This window comes from Herpailurus yagouaroundi, unplaced genomic scaffold, assembly GCF_014898765.1.
Source record: "Herpailurus yagouaroundi ecotype Mexico unplaced genomic scaffold, PumYag 29, whole genome shotgun sequence".
Taxonomy (NCBI): Eukaryota; Metazoa; Chordata; class Mammalia; order Carnivora; family Felidae; genus Herpailurus; species Herpailurus yagouaroundi.
The window spans coordinates 72215690-72236868 of NW_024412377.1; positions in this window are offsets into that span (position 1 = coordinate 72215690).

Sequence of the window (21179 nt, forward strand, 5' to 3'; positions counted from 1 at the left end):
CTATCTATCTATCTATCTATCTATCTATCTATCTATCTATCTATCTACCTATCGGATGGGTGGGGAAGAGAGGCCTGTGACAGAAATGGTGGGAAAATATCAAGGGAGTTGGAGCCAATCCAGGAGACCCATTTTAAATATCAAGGAGGAAAAAAATTGGAGAAGGAAATTTTCAATCCTATCAAATGCTTTGTAGCATCAAATGAAAAGACTGAAATGAAATATTACTAAAAGAAAATACTGCAGATAGCTTCTTTAATTGATGGGTAGATTCAAAGTTTTAAACTGGTTTTATTACTCTTTAGAATATTAGGCACCTTCATACCTACAAAAAGTAACTCAGGAACTAGAGAAAAAAAAATCATCAAATATAAAGTTTCCATTGTAGTCTTTCCATTGTATCAGCAAACACATTACCTGGTTTTTATTAGTCCAATAAAAGCTATGGCTTTTTCAAAAATTCAGGTTTGGATAAAGTCCACATGATTTTTGGATTTTCAAAATCTATTCAATAAGACCATAAGGAGGGTATAGCATGGATCCAATTTTATGGTATCTATATGTTTTCTCCAGGTCACTTGTTTCTTGCCCTCTTCTTTCCTAATATTTCCTATAGAGTTTCTCTGTGGTTTTCAAAATCCCGCTAGCATATTTTTGTCATACCCAACATTCATCTTATTGTGGGCTTAGATATTTTTGGAAGATCAAATCACTGAGCCTAATAAAACACAGATAATGGCATTTTAAACTATGTGGTACATCCATTTCTTAATGAGTTTAGGGGCCACACTGTCTGGTAAATGGCAGAGCGGGCACTAAGGCAGATTTGGGCCGCTGGTGGGCATCAATGTGATTACTGGCTGGAAGAAATGTGGATGAGTTGGTCTATGTCTAATCCTTTTGTGGCTTCCTGTGTGACACACTGTAATGAAAACATCACCGCAAATTACAAGAATTGTCAAAATGGGCTACCAGAAGATTTTTTTCACTCTAGAGTTTGCTGACCAAAAATGTACAGTGTGTTGTGTTATATCTGTATGCCGCTCTTACTTAGTAGATGTACACAAGAGCTGAGCAATTAAGGCGTGGTAAGAAATCTTTGAAGTCAATGGATTGGGGGTCTAGCAGATAAGTGTTTCATAAATGCAAATATAGAAATAGGTTGAAAGTCAAGTTTCACTCCTAGGGCTAAAACTCTTATTTGCTTTTGAATGCTAGGTATTCAGTTTATTAAAGACAGTTATACTGTTTCTATACTTACTATTTGTGATTTTGGGTGATTTAACAGTTAAAAACACAAACTTTCTTCTATAAAACTATTTAATCATTTAGGTCCTTCTAGGAAATTTATATATAAATACATTAATTGTTTGCTTGGGCCATGCAATGTAGGTTAAAGTTCTTAGGAAAATTAAAAGATCGTAACCAATTCACTATTGAAACCACACAACTAGAGTAATAAGTGTTTTTAGTGATTTTCTCACTTACTCCTCCCAAGAGCTTTAGAGATCTGTAGTACTATCTTCCCATTTTACAGATTAAGTATCAGAGACAGGCACACACAGGCAGCAAAGTCAATGTCACGCTTCAAACCCAGGGAGTCTGACTCCAGAGCTCATGACCTTGGCCACTCAACTAGTTTTTGCCTACCTATGCATACTTTGTGCTGCCATGTACTTTATCTCATTTGAGTTTCTCAGCAATATGAGGCAGGTGTGGAAGGACAACTATTCCTACTTTGAAGAAGAAGTTCACAATTACATGACTTATGCAGTGTCTCATAAAAAAAAAAGGTGTGACAGATGACTAAATTCCAACTTTCTTAATTCCATTTTAGTCATTTGATATCCGTTAATCAACTCACTTCTTTTAGAGAAACTAGAATTTTTCCTGTAAAAAAACAATGAAATGTTCTATGTGCACTTTAAAAAATGTCATTAGCATTTCTCTAAAAGATAATAAAATATGAAAGCAAATCACACTTTTCTTTGATGCATTAATTCAGCAGGTAGTTGTAAGGCAGTTTTGAAGGGCCAGAAATAGGGTTTATAGGTAGTAGCTGAGGTCATCAGAGAAAATACATCAGGTATTGTGAAAGCACCATGTTATGGTCAGCAAGGAATGAAGCCCCCAAAAGATTTTGATGTATATAATTAAGAGTTTGAAATAGTTCAAGACTGTTGCCCTTTTTAAAATAGCTACTCTCCCCAAACCTAAAAGACCAAATGAATTAAGCACACACTTAATGAATGCTTCACATGTCCAGAACAGTAGGTAGAGAAGGTCAAAGATGACTGAGACTGAGCTCCAGCTTTCCAGGAAGGTCTTGTAAATAAGGAGTAGGCAACATGGCAATAGCTTTAATATGAGACAGAATGTGAGAAGTGCCATAAGAAAAGTAAAAAATACAATGGGGTTCAAGAAAGGGTGAGAGCACATCTGGTTGGGGGCAATCTAGAAAGCTTTGTAGGGAAACATGTTGTAGGATGGGCAGGGTTCTGGCACCGGAGAGAAATGTGTGCCGTGAGGCTAGTGGGAGCTTGCAATCCACAAACTGAGAAAGTAAATGGAAGTTTATATTTTTCCTTAATTTTTTGAAATCACACTTATTTTTAATGGTTCTCTGCAAAGAAGAGAAGCATATACTGTAATTGAATCTAAACACTTCTAATTGATAAGGCTTTTCTTCCAAGGAAGGTGCAGAATTGTGATCAAGATAATCTGAATGCCTGTCTTTTGCTGTAAGTAGGAACTTAAAAAAAAAAAAAAATGAGTGCCTAGGGGCGCCTGGGTGGCTCAGTTGGTTAAGCATCTGACTTCGGCTCAGGTCATGATCTCACGGTCCGTGAGTTCGAGCCCCGCGTCGGGCTCTGTGCTGACAGCTCAGAGCCTGGAGCCCGTTTCAGATTCTGTGTCTCCCTCTCTCTCTGCCGCTCCCCTGTTCATGCTCTGTCTCTCTCTGTCTCAAAAATAAATAAACGTTTAAAAAAAAAATGAGTGCCTAAGTAATTGGCCTTTCAAGAAAAAGTCACTGGTAAGTTAAAAATAGAGTTAGTAACATCTTTGGAATTTCTTCTACTTCTCCACTTCTTAGTACAAATGACAGAGATTATAAAAGCTTAATTTTGGAATTGAAAAATGGATATTAGTGAAATGAGTAGAAAAGTGTTTTTGAATATAGTTGCAATCTACAACTTTTTATAGGTTTATTCTTAAATATGGGTCAGTGTACAAAGGTCCGCTGCTTTTCACAAATATCCAAAACCTATTTTCTACCTGATAAAAATCTCACAGTTCATCATGCTAGAATGTCTGAGATTCATTAGAACATACCAAATACATTCCACTTATCAAATGAATGAAAGTACCGGAAGGTTGCTATGCTGAACACAACCTATATAACAAACATGTGTGGCAACTCCCCATGGACCTACTGCATTTCGGTGGTAACAACAGTGAACTCAGTCCCTAAGCTAACAGTGTGAGACTCTTCCTTCTCTCAGGCCACAAAGCATTTCCTAGGAACAGTTACCCAAAAGTGTCCGAGTTATTAGCACCTAATTATGTTTTAGCTGATATAGGCACCATCACAGTACAAAATAAAAGAAATAGGAGGATGGAGAATCTGCAGTGAGTAAATGTAAATTTAAGAATGGCCAGATAGGTTTTACACAATATTGTCAGACTGATTTAGGTGAAGGCTGAAGCTGTTTTAGTGGACTCAAACTTCAATTCCTGAAAAGGAAGAATGGAATTTTCTTCTGAGAGAAAATAATGTTCTATTCACATGATTTAGGGCCCTTCTAATCTGTTTTTTTCTAGATTTGTTTTCAGGAATTTAGCATACACTGAAAAAGAACTGATTATATGATGCTAATAGAACACTTAGAAATTCCTATGTTTAAATGGCTCAAGTTCATTATTTTAAGAGTTTAAGAAAACCATTTAAGGAGAATGTTAGGGTATTTTGTTGTTATTTCCATATTCAGTCCCCGGTTTGCCTTTATTTAAAGACACACTTTATTCCTTAGAACAATCTTAGGTTTATAGCAAAATTGAGCAGCAAGTACAGAGCTCTCATATAGCCCTGTCCCCACACAGGCACTATCTCCCTCACTACAGACATTCCACACCAGAGTGGTGCATTTGTTACAATCAATGAACCTACACTGACACATCACTATCAACCAAAGTGTACAGTTAACATTAAGGTTCACTCCGGTGTTGTATATCCTATGGGTTTGAACAAATGTATAATGACATGTATCTATCACTGTAGTATCATTCAGAATTATTTCACCATCCTAAACATCCTCTGTGCTCTGTCTCTGTCCCTAACTCCCGGCAACTATAAATCTTTTTACTGTCTCCATAGTTTTGCCTTTTCCAGGACATCATATGGTTGGTATTATACAGCATGCTGCCTTTTCAGATTCGCTTCTTTTACTTACTAATATGTATTTAAGTTTCTTCCGTATATTTTCATGACTTGATAGCTCATTTCTTTTTAGCACTTTTTAGCACTAATATTCCATTGTCTGGATATACCACAGTTTATCCATTAACCTACTGAAGGGCACCTTTGTTGCTTTCAAGTTTGGGCAATTATGAATAAAGCTGCTATAAACACCTGGGTGCAGGTTTTTGTGTGGACTTGTGTAAACACCAAGGGGCATGATTGTTGGATAGTATGGTAAGAGTATGTTTGTTCAGTTTTGTAAAGAAGCTGCCACATTATCTTCCAAAGTGGCTGTATCATTTTGCATTCCTACCAATAACGAATTAGAGTTCCTGTGCTCCATATGCTCATCATTTGGTGTTTCCACCTCTGGATTTTGTCTGCTCTGGTACAGTAGTATAGTTCTAATAAGATTTTGTCTGTTCTAATAGTTTTAATTTGCATTTCTCTAAAGACATATGATGTGGACTTTTTTATATTCTTATTTGACATAGGTATATTTTCTTTGTTGAGGTCTTTATTTAGGTATTTTGCCTATTTTAAAAATCATGGGTTTTTTTGTTTGTTTGTTTTTGTCTTAATCACTGTTGAGTTTTAGAGTTCTTTGTATGCTTTGGATACCCATGATGAGGGACCCTAACTAAGGCAAGCTAAGCTCCAAGCACAAGCCAGCATTACTGCCCCCTCCCACCACCAAGGGTGGGATTTGTGTGACATTCCTTAGGCAATCCTGGCTGCCCAAAGACAAAGGAAAGGACAGAAAACAAAAGGTTAAACTGACAAGATCTCCATCAGTTTACAAATATCTTAGTAAATTACAAGAAAAAGGCAATCTTATCAATAGTCTAATCTCCAGAAACCTACAGACTCAGTTTCCTGGAGCTCCAACATCTCCCTCCCTTCCACACTGATATGAGGAACAAAGGCAAGAAGGAAATGGCAGGTAAAACTGAATTTCCTTATACACTGCAGCCCAATGACAAATCCTTGAGGCAGGTAGAGTAAAAAAGTTTCTCCAGGAACTCCCTACTGTCTTAATGTTAATGCTTTGCTAGAGGGAAAAACAGCTTTAGCTTGACAACAGCTAAGCCTCCAGTAATGTGTAAATCTTTAGCAGATGAAAGTCTCTTTGGAAACTCCCTCTTGACTTTATCTCCCCAACAACCACCACGCCATAAAACGGTCACCCACCCACACTAGCAGTGCAGCTCTTCCTGCCCCCAGGTCCTGTCCCCGGGCTTTAATAAAATCACCTTTTTGCACCAATGACATCTTCAAGAATTCCTTCTTGGCAGGTTAGCTCCAGACCCCACAAACCCCACCATCACCCCAAAACCTCATCAACGATCCTTTATCAGATATACTTTTTGCAAATATTCTCTCCTAGTCTGTGGCTTTTGACATTATCTTTCACAGAGCATAAGTTTTTAATTTTAATGAAGTCCAGTTTATTGATCATTTCTTTCATGGATTATGCCTTTCCTGTTGTATCTAAAAAGGAATCACCATACCCAAGGCCATCTAGATTTTCTCCTAGGTTGTCATCTAGTTTTACAGTTTTGCATTTTACATCTAGTCTGTGAACCATTCCAGTTAATTTTTGTGAAGGGTATGAAGTCTGTGTCTACATTCATTTTTTTGCATGTGGATGTTTAGTTGTCCAGCACCATGTTGAAAAGACATGAAATTTATCCATTGTTCTCCCGCTGCTCCTTTGTCAAACATCAGTGGACGATATTTATATGGGTCTATTTCTGGGTTCTCTATTCTATTCCATTGATCTATGTATGTGTCTATTATTTTGCCATTATGGGGTAATTTTTTCTAATAGTATGCAAATTATAATTACTTGTTATAGATTATAATTACTTGTTATATATTTTAGATTTATGAAGATGAAAGAAAAAGCTCTTCTTACATGTTCTTCATGTCAAAATGTTTTAGTTATACGAATTTGTTTCAAGTCTCTGAGATAACAGTAGGAGAACCAAACTTAGTTCTCTTTCCAATGAGTTGTAAAATGGAATACTTGAATTTCCTGAAGAAAAAATTGGCATTTTGAGTCTTGAAAGGAGGCTTCCCTGCTAAGGAGGCTTTCCACTGCTAATTCTCAGACTCTGCACTGGATCCATTAACTTTCTGAAACTCCATCTACTCCAGCCTAGGGCACAGAAGGTTTCCTTGTCTAGGGGCTGGGGCTCTCAGGGTGAATCTGAATGTTAAGGAAACTATTCTGCTGGAATGAAGGGGTGAGGTGGGTGAGGGGTGAGTTTCTTTACTCCTAATTCTTGCCCAAGGGCAGAATCAGGAGGGCAGAAGCAAGTGCTCAAACTTCTCTTCTTTCACTATCTTTTCTCTTTTTGCTCTCCCTTCCACTTAACTAAGGACTCCTTTGCCAATACACTCACTGCAAATGTCGCGGTTCTATGATTTAAGTGTTCTTGAAACATCTTTTCAAAATACAGATTCTTAGGCCTCATTATCCAGAAGTTATGATTCCACAGGTATGAATGGGTTACAGAAATCTACCTTTTGAGCAGACTCCTGTCAGGTGTTCTAATGTGGATGGTTCCAGAATGCACTTTGAGGAATTTTGTCATAGAGGTAGTTTAGTACTAATAAATTAACTGCTACAGTGTTTTTTTTTTTAAGTACATAAAAATAGACAGAAAATATAAGCTAAATAGCATTTAAAATTCAAGATTTCACCAATTATAAATACAAATTATCAAATAAAATAGCTGTAATACTTCTGAGAGGTTACTACTTCTAAGATTCTCTGTCAGGAACAATGAATACACAAAGATGTGTATGCCCATTAATGTAAATAACAGATCCAGACTGTAATTAGGCTCATGAGAAGGTGCTACAAGTGGTGTTAACATTTACTGACAAAACTTGACCATGAATTTTCTTATTTGATATTGCTTATTCTCCCAAATTATGTTTTCTAAGTAAACACATCATTAATGGGCCTAAAACAGAAATTAAATTTTTAGACAGTTTGTTTCCAAGCACTGGTACTTTCTAGAACAGAATTTATGTTAAAGTAAACATTGATAGAACATGAGGGTGGAACTCATTTCACTAGTCCATGAGTTCATTTTGTGATTGTGAAATACTTTCTGATTTCATTTCTGTTAGTTTTGGTTAAAATTCCACACCACCTATGTCCAAATTATCTCAACATGCCTCTTTCCTTCTGATCTGTATGCGTTTAGCCAATGTGTATTTTCAACCTAATATAGGATCTAATTCTTCTTCACTGAAATGGTACTCACCAGAAGCTTTTTTCATTCAGCAATGTACTGTCTTTTCTTTGAAAATTTATTTTGAAAGCTGTTAAGAAAAATGTAGAGCTAAACTTTTTATGTGTCAAAATGAACACATTGAATATTCTCCACTTAAAAACATTATGATCTTTAGTATTTTTCTAGGAATATATAAAAAAAGTATCTCCACCAATGATTAAATATATAATTAAACCTATTTTGGTAATAGTTAGCTTAATTTTATTATTAGCCTTTCAAGAACAATATGAACAAAGCTTTTTATGATCTGTCCCTGGAAAACGACTGTCAGCTGTCAATTTTATCACAACTCAGATCTCTTTATGGGTGAAATCCAACATTAGTAACTCCTCCTTCATCTCATGAACTAAGATAATAGTTCTGAATGTAATAACTTGATTTATCCATTTAACAACCGTTTACTGAGAGCCTATCTTGGGCAGGGCATTGTTCTAGGCACTTCATGCAAATGAAGCCATTCGCATTTCCATCATTCAGTTCTAATAACTTTTTCTATTAAAAACATTTACAAGCGTGAAGCTTTCACACAATTAAAAAAAATACACAATGTGTTATTGTTGGAAGGGGAAAATAAAGTCTTCTCCTCATCTTACTGTGTTTGTATCCAACTCTGCAGGATTAATTATTTTTCTCAGGTATTCAAAAGCATACTTTTAAATAACCTGCCATGCACATACAAGAATACAAATATACCTATAGACACCTTTGTATACACTGTTTATAACAAAATGGAACAACACTAAAAGTACTGTTTAGCAATTTGCCTTTAAATTTCAGTAAACATAAAATGAGGATCTGCATATGCCAATCATCTCACTCTTACCAGTAGATAGCCTCCTATTACTGGACATTAACTTACCTAATTTTCTTCTTTTGCTATTTACAATAATATTATATCAGATGCAGGTCTGCATATAATCTGACACTCTTTTGCTAATACTTATGTAGGGTAAATCTTAAAAAATCTTAGAATTGTTAGGTCTATAACAGATACATATAAAAGTTTTAATATGTACTATCAAATGATATTTAAATTTTCTATCACTGTGTAACAAATTACCACAAATTTACCACAATACACATTTATTTTCTCACAGTTTCCAAGGACCAAGAGTCTGGCATGGTTTAGCTAAGTCCTTTGCTCAGGGTCTTACAAGGCTGCTATCAAAGTGTCAGATGGGTCTGGGGTCTCTTCCGAGGCTTGAGGCCTCTTCCAAATTCACATAGTTGTTGGCAGAATTCATTTCCTAGTAACTACAGAACTCACACTGGCTTGCTTCTTCAAGACCAGAGGAGAGATTCTCTATTTCTGACTCTGATATCTAGACCTTCTATTAAAGAGCTCCTGTTATTAGATCAGGTCGGCCTAGGATATCCCTTTTAAGTAACTTACAGCTGATTGAATAATCTTACCTGCAAGCCCCTTCACTTTTGCCATCTAATGCAATATAATTAAATCCCATAATTTTTGCCATATTCTATTGGTTAGAGCAAGTCAAGTTCTTACCACACTAAATGTGAGGGGCTATACAAAAGCATGGGCCACTGAAAGTGGTTTTAGAATTCTGTGTACCACAGTATTCAGTTTGTGTTCAATTCAAATTTGTATTCAGTTCAAAGTATTCAATTGAAAGTACCACACTAAGAGTGTCATAATAATTTATATTCTCCAAAAAGCAGAAACAGATCCATAAATGGTTTCCGTAAACCAGATCCCCATGGTCTCCAGAGGGGAGTGGCATGGGTGGCAAAATGGATGAAGGAGAATGGGAGATATAGGCTTCCAGTTATGGAATAAATAAGTCATGAGGATCAAAGGTATAGCACAAGGAAGATAGTCAATGGTATTGTAATAGGGTTTTGGTTTTATGGTAACAGATGGTAGGCAGACTTGCGGTGAACACAGCATAATATATAGACTTATTGAATCACTATGCTGGACACTTGAAACTGAGGTAACACTGTGTGTCAACTGTACTTTAATAAAGAAAAAAAATCTGAAACTTTTTTGAGGAGGGCTTTACCAGTCAAGGTTTAGTCAGGCAAGGAGAGGCCACTCTATGAATTCCATGAATCAGCAATTTTAGTATTTGGAATTAGAAGCTTTTATAACCACGGAAGGGCAAAGGAAACATCTAGATGGCTGCCAGAAATGATTTCTGGCTGTTGCAACAACATGGGTGGTTCTTTACAATTTGCCAGTAAATTGCTAAAATCTCTCAGGAATTTCTGGGAAGCAATGACCAACTACCTCAGTCAGCAGCAGGGAAATAGGTGGGTGTCTAGAGCTAGTCAAAATCTCACATCTGCACACACATCTGGCTGCAGCAACCTCTGGAGAATGATGGTCCTTCCCCCTCTCCAGCTTCCATAATCCAGTATGAGTATGTCTTATTAGCATGGTTCCTGGAACATGCAATGAAAGGGATTTGGAGAAAGGTAATTCCTGGTTTCTCATCTTGATGAAAGGAACTTTAAAAGGAGGCTTGGTGATGGTGAGCTAACACCAGACAATCTAGTGACTATTTCCCACATCTTTTTCAACATTAAAAGTGATCAGTCTTCTAAAATTTTGTCATTCAAATAAGTGTGAAAAATAGTTGTGTGTGGTTCGTTTTAACTTCCATTTCCTTGATTACCAGTAAGGTGAATCACCTGTGTGTTCTAGCATCTTAATCCATTTAACAGTGGATATTTTATCTCTTAGAAGACACTGATATAAACTTGGGATGTCCAAACCTGTTTCTACATAAAGCATTCAGACTGCCCCCAGTTTCCCCAATCAACCACTGATTTAAAAGGAAAAGAAAATACAGCCAATTCTGGAAATCCAGCTTCATCTTTCAATTTCAGGGCTTTGTTAAAACTACTCTATCATAAAGAAAATACTTAAATACTGGCACATGCCCAAGGATCAGATGGCACAGATAACTCTAATGAGTTATATATAGGGAATAATTAAAGGGAAAATAACATTTTTAAATCAGTGCCTTAGTGTTAAACTTAGAAGATATCAATATTGATTGTTGTATTTTACACTTAAAAGCTCATTTGAATTTCCTCCTTTTCACTTCATATCTAGCAATAAACCACTGTTTCTAGACAAAAGTGGGTAATACACAAAAAAATGTTTTCTAGCCAGACCCCTATGTCATCAATAATTCAAAGGCTAAAAATGGGGCCTACTGGCAATCACTGCTATTTTAAAAAATCATTATGTTTAATTTCTACATGCTGTTTAGTCAAACTTGGAAAGCATATGCTAATATTTCTTTTACATAACATTTTTTGTTTCATATATAGTTTAGGCTCATTTTAGCTACTAAAATTATATGTTGTATCCTATCAAGCTTTGCTTTTATTTTAGAAATATCTATTATGGATTCAGTGTTTAATTTAATCAACAGAAAACTAGGTGAACAGCAAATAAATTGCATTTCTTGGCAATCCTGGAAATGATTGTTTTTCATTTTGTTCATTATTGAATGTGTTTTGTGTACTCTACAAAAATACTATCTCAATTACTATCCACTGAGCAAGAATTCAACCCATTATATCAATAAAATACAGTAATATTTTTAGAATGGTCCTGAGCAATTGATTGCATACGGTGGAGAACTGCTAACTATAGTAAGAAATAAACCCCTAAAGCTCAATGGCTAAAAACAATAGAAGTTAATTTTTACTCATGAAACAGTCTGATGCAGGTGTTTCTGATCTGCAGGCATCTTTCCCCCTGTATGGCGATTTAGGGAACTAGGTTTCTATTATCTTCTGTATATATAATCTTTGGAACGTGAAACTTGTCCTCTGCATCTAGCTTGGAGTGGGAAATTCCCAGTAAAATCTTTAAATTGATTAAACTGCCTCTGGGAGAAGGGCAGACTAACTGTAAGGCACCTAGAAAAGCCATTTGGTTGGGCAAAATAACTCAAGGAAAAAAGGAGCTTTCCATAGGAAGATTCAGCTTTCCATAGGAAAGCCTGCAGTCTCAAGGAGTGCCCCTTCGATTGAAAGAGAAACATGGGGTGTGTGTGTGTGTGTGTGTGTGTGTGTGTGTGTGTGTGTGTATGTTAGAGAGGGAGGGGATGGTGGTAGTAGTGGTGGTGCTAAGAATGGAAAAAAGAAACAGAAAGAAACACAAACAAAAAAAGGATATGTGAGCACATATCTTGAAATGAACTATGGTCATTTCATCAAAGAAACATATCACTTTTTGGGAATAAAATCCTATTGTCAAAGATTCCATGAGCCTAGTCTAAAAGCCTATGATTGCTCAAGATTTAAAACAGGTCTTTGGATTCTCTCCTTCGTAAGTGCAGGTGACTGACAAATCTGTGCAGTCCACATGGGGCTTATTCTAATGATCACTTCAATAGCAACCAAAGAGGACACTGAAAAAGAAAAAAATCTCTTATAGGATAGAACTGGGAAGATCTTCCCAAGGTGTGAAATTAGGGCTTACTAAAGGAACATCCCCATACTCTTCACTGAAAAACCTCATAATATTTGCCTAGTAGGATTTCAGAATTGCTACAGGCCAGTGGGTTTTTTGTGTCTAACAACTATCCTATTTTCATTGTGGTTACTATTCCATCACTGTGCAATGAGTGGCTGTAGGACAGATGGATTCACATTTGAAAGTGATTTGGAGGTGACTACACATCCCTCACAGATAATGGACTTTGATGAGGATGCCAAGAGAGTGGGTCCTCTGGCTTTCTCCCGTGAGGAGGGCTTGAATGGGATCCATGTGTGGAAAGAAGGGAGCAAAGGAATGCTTGGTGCTCAGAAAGGCAGACTGACAAACATATTGATGTTCTCTCAATGTTCCATCTGCTTCCCCATGCTTCCCAGCCTGAGTCCCTGACTGTATGGAACAGAGTTCCCTGCAGAGTGCCAACTCAGGGCAGGGCAGGTAGCATGGAAGGTAAGGCATGGAATTGAGAGAAAAGACAAAAAGTAGAAAATCTGAACATGTTATGACACATTTTGCTTACATTAAAATTTACCTAGGAATAATACAGAATCCATCATCCATCTGATAGAAATGATAGTAGCTTACACTTACCGAGCATTCATGTATGCCAGCTTCTGTACCATTTAGTCATTATGTCCTGAGTTGGTAGTATTATTCCATTTTACAAATGAAGAAACTGACTTAGAGTGAAGTTTAGCAGCTTTTCAGTGGCACACAGCTAGTAAGTAAGTGGCAAAAATGATATAAATGACCTCAAGCAGATTTATAAATCAAGCAGAAGGCAAAGTGAGAAAAGGTTCAAAAACCAAGGGTAGAGTACCAGAAAGCTCTGTTGTTAACATAATTGATGTGTTTGCCAGAAGGGGCAAAGTTAAGGGTCAAGAAGCACTAGAGACTGGTTATTACCAATTCAATTTTTGTGGAATTTTCTAACTGGGTGACAGTTATCAGTTATACGAAGGGATGTGTTTGTTTTGTTTTTTAGAGAGAGAGAGAGAGAGAGAGAGAGAGAGCGTGCATGAGCTGAGAGGGGGCCAGGGGAGAGGGGAAAGGGGAGAGGGGAGAGGGGAGCGAGAGAGAGAGAATCCCAGGCAGGCTCCATGCTCAGAATGGAACCCGACACAGGGCTTGATCCCATGACCCTTGGGATCAAGACCTGAGCAGAAACCAAGAGTTGGACACTCAACTGACTGAGCTACCCGGGTACCCCTGAAGGTGGATTTTATGATAAAATTTACCTAGGCCTATTTTTTCCCTTTCTCTCTTTTTATATCTCAATTATGAACACATGTGAAATGTTTACTTGAAATACATAATAGGCATTTTATAAGTCAAATTTCAAATTCCAGACTAGTATAACACTACATAAAATTAGGACAGGACTTCAAATTGTACTTAAAAAAAAAACATTGTATGCATAAGATATGTTATTCTTTGAAACAGACTCTTTAAAGTTCCCCTAAATATAACATTTTTTAAAGGAAAAAGTGAACAAAATACAGTAGTTTATCTTAAACTGCTATTGTTTGGTAATTTTTTTGCTTTGAGTGTTATACATTATTTTTGAAACTGATTTGTTCTTGGTGCTACCAAACTATAAATGCCATCAGGAATGAGGTATTATTGTGGCTACATTTTGTTATAAGAACTTCCAAATTTAAATGTGTCATGGGTGATATTTCCTTTTTCACTAGATACTTAATTTGGTGTCAGAACCCTTCTTTTATTTATTTATTTTTTAATTGCAATAGAAGTCACCCATTGCTCTGGATTCTTTTCCTTATTTTAAAATTTCAAATTCTACTATTCACATTACTAGAAATTTAAAATATAAGAAAAGTAAATAAACTACAATAACACTGTGGTCAAGTTAACTTTTGTCTGATCCTTTCCATTAAAAATATTCATAATTTTAAAAAATTATGCCACCTCTAAAAACATATATACACATCATTTATGCTGCCGCTATATTATTAATTTTCTTCTCATTTTCCCAATGAAAGATGATGCACACATTAAAAACAGAACCTAACCTAAAAGATATGGCTACGATAAACATTTGAGTTTGGAGTCCTTCCTTAAAGCACCCTAAACTTCATAAGAGATGCCCTATAGTGTCAGACACAGATTCTCTTGTGATGGATGAAAACATTTCTATCCTTTTAGTTATCATGAGAAGTTGTTCACTCTAAGATTCACGTTCAAAACTCACAGTGCCAACTAAGATTAACACCTATTTTAGTTCAAACAAATACCTCTTGTTCCAGAAATGACTTCACTGATGTGACCTAATAGGTATATCATGCCCAGTGGAGTAATCTTATCTTAGTATGGTTTTTTTCTACATTTCTCATCACTGTTGCACAAGGGTTGACTTGTATAATATTAATAATGTTTTCAAAATCTATGCAACAATGTAATGAACTCAGAGAAGGCTGCACTGGCATAAAAAGTGCTGAACAGGCACACTCCAATTAACACGGGAATCTTTTGCGATTCACATCAGTACTTCAAAAGCAAATTATATGCGTCATTATTTTGCATTGTATTCCCTGGGATAAATCTAACAATATTAATGAAATATCCAAGGAATGAGCTAAAATTCTAAAGGACAAATAAAATGTCATCTTGCCTCTCTGTATATACATTTGTTGCATCTACCCATGGAAATTGTGGCTCTAATGAGTGAATTCTGAAAAAAGAATTCCACAGTTGGATTTTGAGCCTGAAATTACACTTAGTGTTACATGACTGGTAACCCTCATAAAAAATACGAGGTTGGGGCGCCTGGGTGTTGCAGTCGGTTAAGCGTCCGACTTCAGCCAGGTCACGATCTCGCGGTCTGTGAGTTCAAGCACCGCGTCGGGCTCTGGGCTGATGGCTCAGAGCCTGGAGCCTGTTTCCGATTCTGTGTCTCCCTCTCTCTCTGCCCCTCCCCCGTTCATGCTCTGTCTCTCTCTGTCCCCAAAATAAATAAACGTTGAAAAAAAAATTAAAAAAAAAAAACGAGGTTAAAATTATCCCTCTGACCATTCTAGAAATATATTTTTAGGTTTCCTATAGCTTTTAAATAATCATATATAAAATGAATATTAAAGAGAAAAGATCTTGATTAGTTTTAAAAAAAAATTAACTGTAAAGCTCATTAAAAAATAATAGTGCCCTTTTAAAATATCTTATTATTGGATATATAATAATTTTTAATTTTTCTTAGTATTTTAAATAATTCAACAGGAGATAATATAGGTAAGCTTGATGAACAAAAGATCACGATGTGTTTCATTTATCTAATCAAGACAAATGAATAAAATATGAGTTCACTCAAGTAAACACCCCAGGTAGACCGCAAACTTTAGCTGTAAATAGGTTTTTAAAAAGTGAATTCAAGAAGGGGCGCCTGGGTGGCTCAATACATGAAGCATCTGACTCTTGATTTTGGCTCAGGTCATTATCTCATAGGTCATGAGATCACGTTTGGGATTCTCTCTCTCCCTCTCTCTCTGTCCCTCCCTGCTCATGCTCTCACTCTGTCAAAATTAATGAGTAAACATTAAAAAAGGGGAACGGAATGTTACAGTAGAGATAGCCTGGGGCCATTAACTGCTTGAATGATCAGCACTAAAAATAATAAAACAAAAAGATTTATTCATTGTGTCTAGAATATTAAAAAATATTTGGTGACACAGCAAAGTAATATTAAGCTTGTGAGCAGGTGTCTGATTATTAATTTTATCAACATTTAAAAATATATATTTTGACCATGAAAAGATACATATTTAAAATGATGCCATAATCTTTTCAATGTCTGCCTTCACTTCATGAGAATGAGATCTAGCTGTGACTCCACAGATAGGGGTTGACCCTCCCAGAGGGTCAGGCTTCCAAGGTATGAAGCTTGTGATCAATGCTTCAGCACACTCTATTAAGAAAACGATTATTAAGAACACTGGCTGGAATGGGCATTTTCGCAGAATTTATTATAGATAACATTGTATTTCTGGTGGCATTACAAGGGATGAAAGCTCCATTAACCTGTTAAGCACAGAGGGTATAAAAATGCTAATAAGTAGAAAATCACAAAGACTGGGAGGAAAGATTTTACTGCAGTGCTGTGTTCTAAATGGATGAGAGAAATTCAGAAAGCTGTTTGTACATGGAGCTAGGTCTTAATCTCTTTGTCATAGAAAGGGAGGGACTTTCTCAAAATGGACACCTGCTTAATCTCCTCCCTCCTCAGGAAGCCCTCTGGCAGCAGAACAAGTTATGTGACTCCAGAGTGGGCATGTAGATGTGGACCTTGGCTACACTTCCCTGCACATATTGCTCTCTGCAGAAGTCTATGCAGTCGTATGGTTGTCCCTGGGTGGCCATCTGTGGCCATTCTGCAGCATGTCAGTACTCACAGAGTGCCTCAGATGTTATTCTAGAGAACTGGCAGTTTCGTTTCCATTCATGCCCTTTGGGAGGTGAATGTGTAGAGTGTGTAATAGAGACAAGGACTGGCCCTCAGCAAAGGTGCAGGAGACATCAACCTATGTGGTGATATCTGAGGGGAAAGAAGCACTCGCAAATGGCCAGTCTTGCTTCAAAGGTGCCATGAAGAATGAGAACGAATGAATATGGTCTCTAGGTGGGCTGATGTGGAAAGGCAAATTCCATTGGCTGATTTCAGGGCAGCCAGAAATGTTCACTGATCTCAAATCTCTCACTTTTTTCACAGTCCTTGTTCCTGAAATCAAGTGTTCATTCTGGGGAATAAGGCTTTGCCCTTTCTAGGAATATTAGTACACAACTTATTGCAGTGAGGGCGAAGGTTTTTATATTAATTATTACTTTTTTTCATGAAAGACAGGAACTGGAAAGAAAAACAACTTGAGAGGGTGAGGATAGAAGAAAATAATGCTTCCATTTGTTTCCATTCATTTATTCAGTCATTCATTAGCTAGCTAACAAATGCTAGCTTTTGTGCAGGAGATACACAGATTAAGGTTGTTGCTGACCTCAAGTTCTTACCATACAAAACAGGTACTAATAAAAGGTATCTGAATAATAATTCAAGACAAAAATACTATTAGTAGTATTACTTAACGGTTGCCTCAAACAGGTCCAGTATCAAATTGTTCACTACCACCAAGGACGCTTTAAAAATAGTTATAAATACCATGCCTATAATGTGGTAACCACTATCCTAAGAGTTTTCCTTGGGTTATCTAGCTCACTGAACTCTCACAACAGCTTTAGGAGATAGCTCTGTTTTACTAGTTCTATTTTACAAAGAGGTTAAATAACTTTTCCAAGGTCACACCTCTAGTGAGACAGTGGGCATCTGAGCCATGCCCAAACAAAATTCTCTTGACATCAAAGCAGAAATCGAAAGAACAAAATGATTGGAGTACTTGCCTGAGAAGACCTAACAGCTGATGCTTTCAAAGTACTTGAATATTTGACTGCATTAAACTATTCTCTCCTAAATTAGAATCTTATTTATATTCTTAACCAAAGGCTCCCTAGAGAATCCTTTTGTTGAGGTCAGTTTGATCAATCTAGTGGGATACACTTCATTGAGGTCACCCAAGACCTCTTTGTCTATGTGGAAGGGTTCATCTTTTGCATTAAAAACATAAGTCTATTTGGTGATATTTGAAAGAAATAAGACACTTCTCAATTTCCTTCCGTGTCTCTTATTTTTTCCTCTCCATTTTCCTGTCTATAGTACTGGATTCTTTTTTCTTTCTAGAATTGTTACTCTTGAGTAGGGTATTGTTTTAAAGTCTCCAATATGGGGCACCTGGGTGGCGCAGTCGGTTGAGCGTCCGACTTCAGCCAGGTCACGATCTCGCGGTCCGTGAGTTCGAGCCCCGCGTCAGGCTCTGGGCTGATGGCTCGGAGCCGGGAGCCTGTTTCCGGTTCTGTGTCTCCCTCTCTCTCTGCCCCTCCCCCGTTCATGCTCTGTCTCTCTCTGTCCCAAAAATAAATAAACGTTGAAAAAAAAAATAAAATAAAATAAAATAAAGTCTCCAATAAATGGTTTTAATGTATATCTATTGCCTTTCTGTGCTCTGAATCTATTTCTGATAATAGCACCTTGTTTTGTTTTTGGGGAAGCACAAAAACAAACCCCAGGGGAAAAAGAAAACTTCCAGTTGAGGTAGTTTTGGGTGGGTCAAACTCATTTCCTATGGGTCTATGATCCAGACCTAGACAAACTGTTACATTTTTAGGTTACCCAGGCCAAGCTAATGGCACTCAAGGCTGGGTTTCTCATCAAAACTTGTGGAAAAAGGAAAAATTTTCCTTGGTATTTACAGAGTAGGAGGTGAGATTGTAGCTACTGGTGGTCATCCTGACACTATGTCAGAAGAACCTCTAAGAAAATAAAGATGACAGAGGAAAGTAGAAGCCAGGGATGGTAAGAGAAAATTTTCTGACAACATTGCTAGACCACCTAAATCCAGCTCTACCTAGAAAATGTCTATAATTTTCCAGTTAACATGTCAAAAGTTCTCTTTCTTGTGTAGGCCAATTTGCATTGCTTTGTTTTGTTTTGTTTGGTCTTGTAACATAAAATGTCCTGACTGATAACAATGATCACAGCTTTTTGCAAATACAGCACCTGAGACCATTAGAAGCCATTAGCAAAGAAAGGTTCAGATTTGCTAAAATGTACTGAGAGTGGTTGGCCAAGAGCACAGGAGGATCTGTATATTTTCTTAACAAAGATGGAGTAGTGGAAAAATCTCCAGATCATGGACTTCTGATCAGAGCAAGCAGGACCTAGAATGAACAGGGGTAGTCCTACACTTAGACTACATGTAAATTCTAAGAGAGCAGGAGCTTCATTTTACCATTTTACTCATAGCTGTATTCCCATCACCAAGCACAATGTACGGCATTGAGTGGGAAGTCAGTAGATCACTGATGAACAGATGAGGACATGATGCTGAGTGAGACACTGAAAAGTTCTTTCACTTCATCAGGCTAGATGATCTGACTACCCTGGTTACTGAGAACAGAAGCCAGTTTTAATCTTCAAACAATGTAGCAACTTTGTAGCTAGATTGAGTGGACCACATCAGGGAGGCTGGAGGGCTCATTGGTTAGAACGCTTAAAACCAAGCAGAAAATTTGGACCTAGGCAACATAATTTACTTGCTCGAGGATCTTAGGCAACCTAATTTAATTTTCCAGAGACTTAATTTCCTCAACTGTAAGACTGGAAGTATAATATCTCATGCATTGTTATGGAGATTAAATGTGGTAATGAACATAAAATCTTAGCACACTGTCTGGCATGTAGGAAGGGCTGCTTTCATTTTTTCTTGTTTTATTGTTATTCACATCTTCATAATTATTATTACTAAGAGTCATAACAGTAGAGTGGAAAAAACTGTAGACATTATGAAAATACCTTTCCTCTATTCCTGATCCTTTGAAAACATTTCAAACTTCTATTTCTAATCTTGGTCAACTGAGATCTCCTAAGGATTGTCTTTTCTGTAAAAAATACTTGTGGAGAAATGCGGTTACACATAAAGGCACTTGGTAAATTGCAAAGCATAAAAAGAGTCCAAGACAGTATTATTTTCTCCTACTTTTGTAATATGTGCTTTTTGGTATTTGTTATTGGGCTCACTTGACCTTGGCTCTCAAACTGAAGTATTCATAAGACATACCAAGGAACTTTAAAGAGTGCAGTTTCCTGGGCCTCATCCTATGAGATTCTAATTCAATAGGTCCGGGGTGGGTGATGAGGCTGCATTTTTAACAAGCTTTTCTGTTAATGCCCATGCAGGTGAACTGTGGACATCTTTCAGGAAGTTCCACTCTGTGATGTGTAACTAATTTGAAAGCTGCCATGAGCGCTCTGGAATTCTAGATCCTGTTTGGTCCTGAAGCAGTGGTTGGTGAAAGGCTACTATGAGCACTGTGGCCCACTGTGCATCATCATTTCTATTTGTAGCTGAGTGGAACTGGCAGCAGGCACAAGCTGGCAGCGGCTTGCAACACACTCCTTGTCAAAGCACATACTGTTTCTGCAGCTGGCATCTATTCCCTGTACATCCCAATTATAACAGTATTACTGAGTCTTGTGACAGTCACACATTTCATCACCTTAGGGGACTGGGCAGAGCAGGTCTGCCATGGCATGGGTGCCCTGCTCCCTCCTTTCCTCATATTCGTCATTGCTTAGGAATCTTGTTGGTCTCGTTTGGCACCGAGCGTCTGCTGCTCCTAACCGGGGATGTTTGGAGCCCAGACCAGGTCAGGGATTCTGTACAAGCTGCAGGTTGTAGAGAGTCTACCTGCTGTAAAACACTCATTTTTTGAAGCATTTTTACTATTAAAGTTTTCACTATTACAATGATCACCATGTTTTTGCCCTCCTTTGCTGGGCCTGTATGCCTCAGCAAACCATTCCTACCCCTGGATGCACACGGCTGGCTCTCTATAATTTGACAGAACTATAGGGTGCATTTCACTCTACCTGCATAATGGAGAGTTTTGACTCCTGCACAGCTTTTCCTCTTAAGGGAAGTAAAGTGACTTAATAAAATTGATGTTGTACTACTGTATGAAACATACTGTTGACATATGATACATATTCAAAACGCCTCTCCTTAGTAACCTGGTTTTAAAAAAAAAAAGAGTAGCAAGTTGATCCACAAAGAAACACCTGTTGAGACTATCCATCATTTGGATTATTACTGGCAGTATGTTATATCGAAAGGTTACAATTAAGCAAGATATCAAAATAAATAAGCTTTCTTCCTTTTATTTTGTAAAGCTATCCTGACATGTATGTGGGATCAATAAATGTTCCTGATAACACCTTCTCTGTTAGATCAGTGTAACAGCTTTTAACCAAGTAGTTAAAAGCTACTTGGTATCAGCTGACAAAAAAAATGATTGCTGATGTTAAAATCTGGCT